Source organism: Zea mays, chromosome 1 (assembly GCF_902167145.1).
Source record: "Zea mays cultivar B73 chromosome 1, Zm-B73-REFERENCE-NAM-5.0, whole genome shotgun sequence".
Classification (NCBI taxonomy): Eukaryota; Viridiplantae; Streptophyta; class Magnoliopsida; order Poales; family Poaceae; genus Zea; species Zea mays.
The window spans coordinates 301,539,545-301,550,144 of NC_050096.1; the positions used below are offsets into that span (position 1 = coordinate 301,539,545).

Consider the following 10,600-nt stretch of genomic DNA (forward strand, 5'->3'; position numbering starts at 1 on the left):
ATGTGGAGGTTTGAAAAATCGATTTTTTGCAGTATATTTGATCTACAACACTATAGGACTGAAAACTGTCAAGCAAGTAATTTGCTTGCTTGTGTTCACTTCTTTTTAGGAAGAGCAAAGGCAAGGAAGCTTCTTTTTATGGGTGGGATCATGCAGGTTAGCATGCTCGTGCTTTAGTTCATCTTTACTATATGTCTTCTTTGATGATGAATTGACTGAAGTGGTAATATCTTCATTGTGTTTGGGGGATGATCAGGATAGGTAATTGATGTTTTCAGTAGACCAAAATTGTCCATGCTACAAGAAGGCTTATGGGGTGTGTATTCTACAGCAGTTCACTCTTCACGAATTCAAACTGGTTTATGTTTGATGGTGATAGAGGAATCAATGGCCACCTAGCTGTGTCTTCCTTTGTCGTCCCCCAATTCTGAAGTGAATTCCTTGAACACTAAGGATAGTGATGAAGCACTAACCAGTGAAACCACAGACACCGAGTCACTGCTAGAAAGTGAATCATTTGAAAATGGTCTTGTCCAGGAGGCCAAGGAACTAGCAGAAGTCGCTAACGAAAATGATGCCACGGACGGTGAGAAAATGATAACACAAGTAAAATACAGTTGTCCTTATCTGATTCCTTCAAAAGGGTACTGAGAACAATTTTCTGACTCATTTCTATGTTTACAATAATTTAATATCATGTTATTTATTTCTATTTGTTTTCAGTAGTAGGAGCAAAGGCTATCTGTTGTTTTACTATTATTGTCGATATTGGCCTTTGATGACACAATGGTTTCAAAAGAGGCAAACTTTTGTCTAATCTGTTGATATCTAACATGAACTAGGATGGTCTAAGGTCATTTGATGACGAGTCAGTTTTCTGGGTCAAACATTGGTCACACGTCTTTTTGTTCAATATTCCATCATTGAATTCAGGAATACTCTCACTAGATTCCAAGTATCTCTCAGAGGCAGGTGCTGGTCTCATTGCAAAGTTGTTGTTTTCATTGAACTCCAAGTGTGAATTTTATGTGAATTAACTACATCAGTAACCAATGTAGATGACTAAAATGATGCCGCATACAAGGACAGATCACCAGATGTCTCAGGATGGGAAGATTGGTTCTCATATGTTGGGTCGTCTTGTGGAGACCAATCAATACCATATGAGGGTTGCTATCAGTGGTAGAATGATCATCATTCTTAACCCGAACCAAATCATGGGCAGGTTTCACAAGTTCTCAGTTATCATGCTATTAAAAGGATGTCTTTTATAGTTTAAAATGTGATAGAGCCATACATTTTAGCTTAATTGCACTATGATATATCATTTGGTCAGCTATTTCTTGTTTTTAAAGGCTATCCTTTTTATGGTTTAAGCAAGTTAACCAAATCTCTACTAATCCTTAAGGATGGACGGAGGGCGTCCACACCTCACCACGCCCCCGCCCGTGATGCCCGCCGACGCGCGCATCTTCCTCCCTGCACCCCGCATGCCCCGCGCCGCGAACTGCTCCTCCCGCCCGCCCGCCCATGATGCCCGCCACCGCACGCGTCTTCCTCCTTCCTCCCTGCTAGCTCCGGCTTCCTTCCCCCACCAACGCCCACCCCCGCCAAGTCCCCCACCAACGCCGCTATAGCCCGCACCTCTCTAGACTAGGGCACCCAAACCTGAGCCGTCGTCCCCAGTCTGCCTCTCGACGCGCAGCCAAACCCAAACCCTTCCAACGGGCGACGGCGATGGCCGCCGCGACAGAGAAGACGGCTGAGGACATCCGCCGCGAGCTCCAGGAGCTCCAGCGCCAGCACCGCGAGGTACACCTTCTTCTTTGTCCGGCGCATCTCGAAGCCTCGAGTCTCCGGGCCGTCTGCCCTGACCCCCTTGTCGTCCCCTCGCAGATCACCGAGCGCCTGCGCGACCCCTGTGGCCTTCGCCGCGGCACCCCCGGCCCTGGTCCTGGACCTGGGCCCCCCCGCCCGCTCCGTGGCTTCGTGAGACCCGTGAGCTTCTCACATGCCCCCACTCATCCCTCGTTTTGTTTAATCTTAATTTATTTGCGTGCGTGCAAGACATTTTTTCAATGTTTATGATGTAGCATGTGGGTGTGGAAGTGGTGGATTAGCCTCCACAGAAGCGTCGGCTCCTATCGGCCGTAGTTAAGGTATCCTCTATTTTCTTTCTCTTTAATCTCGGTTATGATTGCACAGTTTGTAATGGTCTGTTTGTTGAAACCCTAAAATTATCTCGTTGCTTACCGTAACAAATGGAGGTTGATGGCTCTGAAAATAATGAAGATGACACAAAGGATGCCGATGGGGAGGGGCAAGAGGCGGGTTCAGGTGCCACTGAAGGCAGTGACAGGAGGACTTTCAACATTGGCGGGTTCAGAAGGGACGGGAGCCTGTGGATGCAGAGGAGGGTGGTGAGTACTGACTAGAGCAAAGTGTGGATGTACTGTGGGTTTTCTATTCATTGGGTTATATATGCTTTTGTGGAGCTTACCTTGTTTCGTTTGGTTATAGGACTATAATTCGCTGCCAGAGCCAGCTCCAAGGGAGCTTCCCATGAATGAGGACCCGAGTTTGGTGAGAAGGAATAAGAGGATGCTGGGGCAGCTTCTTGTCGGTACATTAGATGTAAAGTAATTCTCTACACACTGATGAATTTGTACTTCTGCAAGAATGCATATCAACCTAATGTGATAGTTAATTTCTATTTCTGCCTCTTGTATTCCTTGAAAAAAGTTGATTAGCTTTAACCTGGCCTGTCGGCCAGTATTAGCAAACCTGCCAGCTGGACATCAACTTAACAAAATACTAAATCCATTTAGTATCTTGTTCCCACAATGTAATATTTATGCCTACGAGTTTGATATGCACTTATTCCAATCTAAGGAGCTCTGCATTGACATGTTGCTACCTAGCATTATTTTATATAGCATAGCTCACCCAATTTCCAGGATTTCCTATCTTTCGATGATGGGTGTGTCAGTGCCATTGCTTGCACAACTGTGTGGTGTGACTATTTGTGAAATTTTGCTTACCTTATTTTACTCGTCCTTGCAATGCAAAAATCCCAACAAGAGGATAAAAAGCTATCCAACTCTGAGGCTTTTCTGCGCAGATCAGAGACTCAGCGAAAGGTTTGATCACTTTTTCCATCAAAGTTAATGACTGGTATTCAGTAGGGGTTACTTTTATGATGTAATAAGTGCTTTTGTATTGTGATTTTCATATGTGCATAATCTATGATAACATGTTTGGTGTTCCTATGGGCACAGCTTCTTGTGAAATTGTGTACAGACTACAGAGTGCATCTAGCATTTGTTTCTAAATAAACAAAAACGATTTATAACACATATAGTATCTACAGGACTGCCATTTTTTATGTTGAAATTTATTCGTGCTAAGAAGGAACTTGTTAAAAAATGAGACCTTGATATTTCGCATGCTCTCATACTAGGGTATACTTAGGATAATGCATCATGGAAACAATCTTTAGTAATTGTGATTGATAGCACACAGTCATATGCTCTTTATATTTCCAAGGAATTCTGTGTTCTCTTTAAGTTATCACATCTAACATATGTAACTTGATGTTATAGATTCAATCACTAAAATTCATTTAAACATATCATGGATACTAAAATAATTGATTCGTTTTAGGCTGAGCAAAAGGTTCGTGAAGAAAGTGAAAGGCTGCGACAACAGGAACGTGAGCAAATTGCAGAGAAGCGTAAGTGTGATATGGTAAGTTCACGGCTTGTTTTCATCTGTTACAACTACATATTTCAATTGATATATTTACTTTGCAATCATACAATCTTTGATGCTCTTTTTTAGATGCTCCACGCTCGTGTAGCTGCTAAGGCAGAAGAAAAGAGTATGGAGCTGTTGTACATTCACTGGACTGAGCATCATAAAAGGCTGTCCAATTTCTTAAGGTAACTTTGCTGCTTTGCGTCAATATTCACTTTATCTTATAATTGTTGTAAGCATACTATAATTGTTACCATGATTTGGTCGTTTTTTTGTCGTCAGACGTTTATTGCCAGCAGGTTATGTTCTTCACTACCCCGTGTAGCTGCCACTGTTGCTAGCGCATCCATCGTTAACCCATGTGTGGGAATGCACAATTTGACAGCTATCATCACCCATCAGATACTCGGATGGCAATATCCTTTATGTTAGCACCTGCCTCCCACATCGTCTTACTTTATTTCCTGTCTCCGAATAAATAGATTTTTAACCTAAGAATTTATTTATAAATAAATTAATCTCGTATTTAATACGTATCTCATCTTTCAACCTATTGTTAAATTTCTGCATTTGGACGTGTACTAAATACTATAATTAATGTTACTAAAATAATCATCAATCGTTGTTCTAATTAATAAAGGGTAGTATGATCTTTTCTCTTTCACACTAACCTGCCTTAAGTTTGCTAAAAAAATCTTATTCTAATACAGAAAATGTGTTATTCAGTTGTTTAAGTGAGTATGCAGTATATATATCGTACATGAATGCTGGATGTATGGTTATCAGTGGTGACTCATACACCGTTTATGCCCATTCTAAAATTATATGCCATCAATTTGCAATGTTTTGCCCTACAGAGGTGGACTACACAATCAGCAAAAAGAACATGACATTCCAAGTAAATCCATTCGTTTCAATCAAATTATAAGATGTTTTAGTTTTTTAGATATATTGTTGCCCAAGGACTACTGCAGAATTGGAGGCACATGTAGCTGATACATCTCTTGTGTCTGCTGATGCACCTCGTGTGCTTGCTGATACTGTACTGGATATATCTGGTGGGGAGCGTGCTTTTATTGAGGCAGATGAAGCAAAGGAACTGCTTAGTCCACTTACGAAACCAGGGAATTCATATAAAAGAATTTGCTTTAGCAACAGGAGCTTTGGTATTGGTGCTGCTAATGTTGCTGGTCCAATTCTTGATTCAGTTAAGAATCAGCTCACAGAGGTTGACATATCAGATTTTGTGGCAGGAAGGCCTGAGGATGAAGCCCTTGATGTGATGCGCATATTCTCCAAAGCATTAGAGGGTTCTGTCCTGAGATATCTGAACATCTCTGACAATGCTTTGGGTGAGAAGGGTGTCAGGGCATTCAGTGAGCTCCTGAAATCACAGGAATCCCTGGAAGAACTATATGTGATGAATGATGGCATATCAGAGGAAGCTGCGAAAGCTCTATCTGAGCTTATTCCTGCAACTGAAGCTTAAGGTTCTCCACTTCCACAACAACATGACGGGAGATGAAGGTGCTATGTATATTGCTGAGATGGTTAAGCGTTCTCCGAATGTAGAGAGTTTCAGGTGCTCAGCAACAAGGATAGGATCTAATGGTGGAGTCGCATTGTCTGAGGCATTAGGGACATGCACTCGCCTGAAGAAACTTGATCTCAGGGACAACTTGTTTGGTGTTGATGCAGGGTTAGCTCTCAGCAAAACCCTTCCAAAGCTTCCTGATCTTGTTGAGCTTTATCTCAGTGATCTCAATCTTGAAAACAAGGGTACTATAGCAATTGCCAAAGCCCTCGAACAGTCAGCACCGCAGTTGGAGGTCCTTGAAATTGCTGGAAATGAAATAAATGCCAAAGCAGCCCCAGATTTGGCCAAGTGCCTAGCGGCAATGCAGTGTTAAGTTATGCCTACTGCAGATTGGTTTGATGTAATACATGCTGCAGATACTGTTGAAGATGCTACCAAAATATTACAATCATGTCAGAGCTTATGATAATACACTCATTACAAAAAAATTTGGCGTCCACAGGATTACTCTGAAAGGCGGAAGAAAGGTGCAGAATCACATCATTGTTGCATTACTCTTATTTAGTATATAAATGCATGTCATATGCGATAGTTTTTTTTCTAATTTTGTACAGGTTCGCTTTGTTGTGATGGGAAATATGTTTTGCACTGAGCTGCGAATTCCTCGTAAGTATGACTTAAAGGGTTCTACACAAGGCCGATCAACCAAAAAGCAAAATATAAATGAGAACGCAACACTGAAGGACCTTGACCTATCATATGTTTTTCATGTCGATAAACCATGGCGGGACACACTTTTCAGGTAAGCTGATGATCAGTTGCTCCCTTTGTTTTTCTAACGCCTTAATAGTCTTTTGGTAGTATATACTTGTACTTCTACTAGGTTCACTGTCTGACCCTTTTTTACAGAAAACGTCTGACATTATTTATTTAATCACAAGTGCTCTCACAGTAAAAATACAAGAAAAATAAAAGTAATAATAAATACAAACTGTAGAAAGTAAGGTACTTATGATAGATTTCTACTGTAGAAATGATCATAGTGGGTTAATGATTATTGTTTCTTCTAATGTTCTTTTATCACACAAGAGGAGCATACCCGTGAGGTGAACAACAGTTAGTTTGATAGGGAAGTTATGAAGGCACTGTCATCAAGTGACCCTCCACTTCTGACTCAAACAGAATCAGATGAAGAGTTAACTGGTGATGACTATGCATGGTTAGTATATTTTTTTGGATGCATTTGTCATAACATACACACACCGATCAACATGTTTAGTCCTTGCTTGAAGAAAGAGATCTTTTCCTTTGAGAAGTACAATCCTCAGATATGTCGTTTTCATTCATTCAAGTCTTTTAAGCCTAACTTCACTAAATGACACAACATATTTGTTGACACTCTAAAAGTGTTGTCTCCCTTAAAGTTAGTTAAAAATGCTCAAATAATCTGTTAGAAAAGGTGAAAGCCCATTTTTTCCTTAGCCTGTTGCTTCTTGTTTTTCTACTGAATCTTTCATATTGTAGACTCATAAAATCATCTTATGCAAATTCTTTAGCTTGAGAAGGACCTTAAGGAACAACAGGTTGTGCATGGTGAGGTGGAAAACACTTTAGGGCCTGGTTTTATCAACTTGGCATTAGAGAATCCAATACCAAAGGTAATTGTTTTTCATCGAATAACTATTGTTAGTCTGCACTTGCCCCAAATTTTTATTACTCATCATAGGATTGGAGAACTATTCATATGATTGGAGCTGAAAGCAATCTACTTGATATTGTCTCTAATTCTGTTGCCACATCTATAACTTAATCCCTTTTGTGCTAATTCATGCCTTGACATAGCTGAAATTTTGGCCACTGTTTTTAGATATACCTTTTGTGCAGTTAAACGCATCGACCTCACTGTTTTTAGTTATACCTTTTGTGCAATTGAACACATCAACATTTTGTGCAGTAATTCTAATTTTAGTCTGTGATACAGGTAATCTGTGTTAATGGCAATGATAGTGGACCAGTCTCGTGCAGCAGTAACTCTCGCTGACCACTGCTGTCAGTTATGGACTTGCTACCAGGGCCCCATCAATTTTCGTATATTTGTGAAGATGGACGGCAGTGACCTGCATGTTGGCATGGCAAAATTGAAATGGGGGCATGCAGTGCAATGGGTGGGCTACGTAAGGTGTTGGTTGTGTGCTGACGAAATTCGGTCGAAGCCGTCCTAATCCAGAATCATTTAGGGAGATGCTGAGTTGACATGTTCGAATGACCTTTTTATAGATATAGTACGTATGTCCATGGGACTGGGAGGAACCGAGGACCCATGAGATGCATATACGTTTCTTTCAAACAATTCATCTTATGGGTTTTAAACGCAACATGATTATGTATGTTAACATTAGACAAGCCAATTCCTTCAAAAAAATGTCATACAAGGCAAGACATTTCTGGTGGCACTTGATGCGCGTCCTCATTTTAAGCATCACGGATAGAATATAACCACATGTTCTGCTTGCTAATCGATGTGTCTAATTCAAAGGGAAAGTCCTACAATGGTTGGACATTTCCTTTCTTGAATATTGTGTTTCTAGGTTTGTTGCATGCACATATCTCTGTTATCCATATTCTCATAGCTCTAGCCTTTGCCACTCTCCATGCGTCCTCATGTGAAGCCACTCGTCTGTCCCTATCGCGACCGTGTAAAGGCGGACAGATCTTCATTGTTGTTCTTGGCCTACTGCTGTAGCACTTGGACAGGCGGACGAACCTTCACTACTGCAGACACTGACTTTAACGATCGTGAGTTGAAAACTTGTGCTCTCACCGTGCCCGTTGTCTTAGCCTAAGCCTGTTGAAGGCTCGCAATTTATGTTCCGTGGCATCGCACGGGCACGTACCTAGTGAGTGTAAAAAAGCCTTGCCTGCAGCCGCGTGTACAGGCTCCAACACTGTTGTGCAACCAATCAATCAAAGACACAAATACAGTTAACGCATGCAGGAATCCTGGGCGCTAGAGGCTGGGTAACCAATCACGCAGAAAATAAACAAATAAATGGAGAGATGTGTTTATAAAGATCATGACCGCGTGGATCGAGCTTTCGTTACCGCGTTGCACACGCATCATCAGCTCCTAATGTTGACACGAACGACGGCGGCGGCGACGGGATCAAAAGCGACAGAAGTGGGAGGAGGTGTTGTTTAATTGTTATCAACTTAGTGACTTACCATGCCCGCCCGCACAAACCACGACTCGACATGGGGACCCTCGTGATCGAGCCATACTGAATCCACATATATAGATGTCTAAACGGTACGACCATCCGCTTGCCCGAAACTCGACACGATTTTGATCCGGTACCAACCCGACTTGACCCGCTCTCTACCGTGCCCGGGCCGTGTTTGGGTCACCCCCTCGGCACGCCGTGTTTGGCACGGCCCGGCCCGTTTAAACGGTCGGCACGGCCGCGACCCGTGAAGCTATGGGAGGCAAAAATACACGACCAGGGCCGGGCCGGTATAATTGAAGGCCCTGTACCGATTTTTTTTTCTTTTTTTCTTTGTTAAGAATAGATGGTACAGATTAATCTTATTTATTAACAGTGATTGAATTATTAATGTAGGAAATGGCTTAATAACGGTAACGAATGATCTTAACGTTTGGATGTTATGCCAGCATGTGCTAGCTGCACTTCGCCATATAGCCAAAATGAGTTGCATGAGAGATTGGTACTCGCTTGTTACGACAAACACTATGTTTTATTCTTATCGAGCTGATTTAGCTAGACTTTCTAATCATTACTAAAATTTGTATTGATTAAATTATCACTAACTATTATTTTAGGGGCCCTTGGGAGGGAGGGGGCCATGTTCTTGTGCACTGGTGGCACATGCCTCCCGCCCGGGCCTGTACGCGTGTTGGAACTTGCTATCAACCTCAAGAAAGCCAACAGGGGTGAACAGTGTGGACAGCAGGGTTACGCGTGTGATGGCAAATAGCTCTCTTATCCAGGCCTCTCACGGGCACTGTGCGGGGGTATTTATAGGTACCTGAACGCCCAGCGCCCTGTGTTAAGGACGCATGTGCCCTCAGCTACCTAGGTTATCCCCAGAATATTCCCATAAAGCAGGGTTACAGACTGTAATTACAGGGATGCCTTTACAAATTAGGCCCATAACACGCGGCGGCCACGTAGGGCCCGTTATAATGGGCCGGATCGCACGTGGGCCTCTGAGCTGGACGAGGCCGCACTGTGGGATGCCTTCGTCGCCGGTCTTCGTCTGGTGCCGATCGAAGCAAAGGGTGTCCCTGCCTGCTGTCTCTGTCAGAGCAGCGGCTAAGCAGCGGAGACTTCGAGCGAAGGGTGGCGATTCTGCCTTCGCTCCAACATCTGCCCTCCGAGGGACCAGTTCGACAAAGTCACTTGGTGCCGAAGACGTCGCTAGATGGCGGAGACGCTGCCCTCGCTCGAAGTGGTTCCGCGGGGGTTTTTGATGTGACCGTTGATTGACCACGTACTGTTGGATTGCGGGTTTCCCGAAGCGCCGCGCTCTGTTGGATTGCGGGTTTCCCGAAGAGCCGCGCCCTGCCTATAAAAGGGGGCGGGGGCCGGCGCTTTTTGAAGTTTACTTTCCGCGCTCCGCGAAAACCCTAGCCGCCCGCCGTCTTGCTACCTGTCTGCCCGCCGTGCTCTTGTTCGCCGGAGATCTGGCGCGAGTGAAGCAGACTGCCCGCCGCCGCCGACGGTACGTAGCGATGCCGTCTTCCTCTTCTTCCGCTGCTGCTACGCCGCCGGCCGGTTCCTCGCCGCCGGCCGCCGCCTCGTCGGAGGAGACGCTGAGCAGTTTGATGCCGGAGGAGTTGCGCGCCGGCGATTCTGTTGATTTCGGCGTGTCGCGAATGTCGTCGGCCCGCGTGGAGGATATGCAGCGGTTGGGCTACTTTGGCGGCGGAGTTGCCCGTGCCCCGGGGACGGAGAAAGTCCCTGAGCCGGAGGGCGAGTTGGTTGTTTTCGAGGCGTTTTTCGCCGCTGGCCTCCGCTTGCCTGCGCATCGGTTTGTTGGCGAAGTCCTGCGCAGGTTCAACGTGCAAATACATCAGCTGACGCCGAATGCCGTGGTGGCCCTGTCGAAGTATGTCTGGGCGACAACTTCGTACGGCGGACAGCCATCGGTCGAAGTTTTTGCGAAGCATTATTGTTTGCACTGGCAGAAGAGGATGATCGGGGACGAAGTTGCTCAGTTTGGGTCCTGCACGTTCACGCCGAAGACCGGGAAGACCACGATGCCAGTAGTCGAGTTGGTCCCTTGCGC

General features: G+C 44.3%; 1 long non-coding RNA gene, 1 other non-coding gene and 2 pseudogenes across 2 annotated transcripts; all 4 read left to right on the forward strand.

Moving 5' to 3' along the window:
* The first annotated feature begins 771 nt into the window (after window positions 1–771).
* On the forward strand, window positions 772–855 carry LOC111590748 (small nucleolar RNA snoR20a). The gene has a single exon (XR_004855789.1). It is a non-coding gene; the product is annotated as a small nucleolar RNA snoR20a (small nucleolar RNA).
* Window positions 856–1,722: 867 nt separating this feature from the next.
* LOC103644272 (uncharacterized) lies at window positions 1,723–3,945 on the forward strand (annotated as a pseudogene).
* A 170-nt stretch (window positions 3,946–4,115) lies between these two features.
* Window positions 4,116–5,681, forward strand: LOC109942524 (RAN GTPase-activating protein 2-like; annotated as a pseudogene).
* Window positions 5,682–6,393: 712 nt separating this feature from the next.
* LOC103645718 (uncharacterized) lies at window positions 6,394–7,744 on the forward strand. The gene is made up of 3 exons (XR_002266596.2): window positions 6,394–6,512; window positions 6,850–6,951; window positions 7,275–7,744. It is a non-coding gene; the product is annotated as an uncharacterized lncRNA (long non-coding RNA).
* Window positions 7,745–10,600: the final 2,856 nt, after the last annotated feature.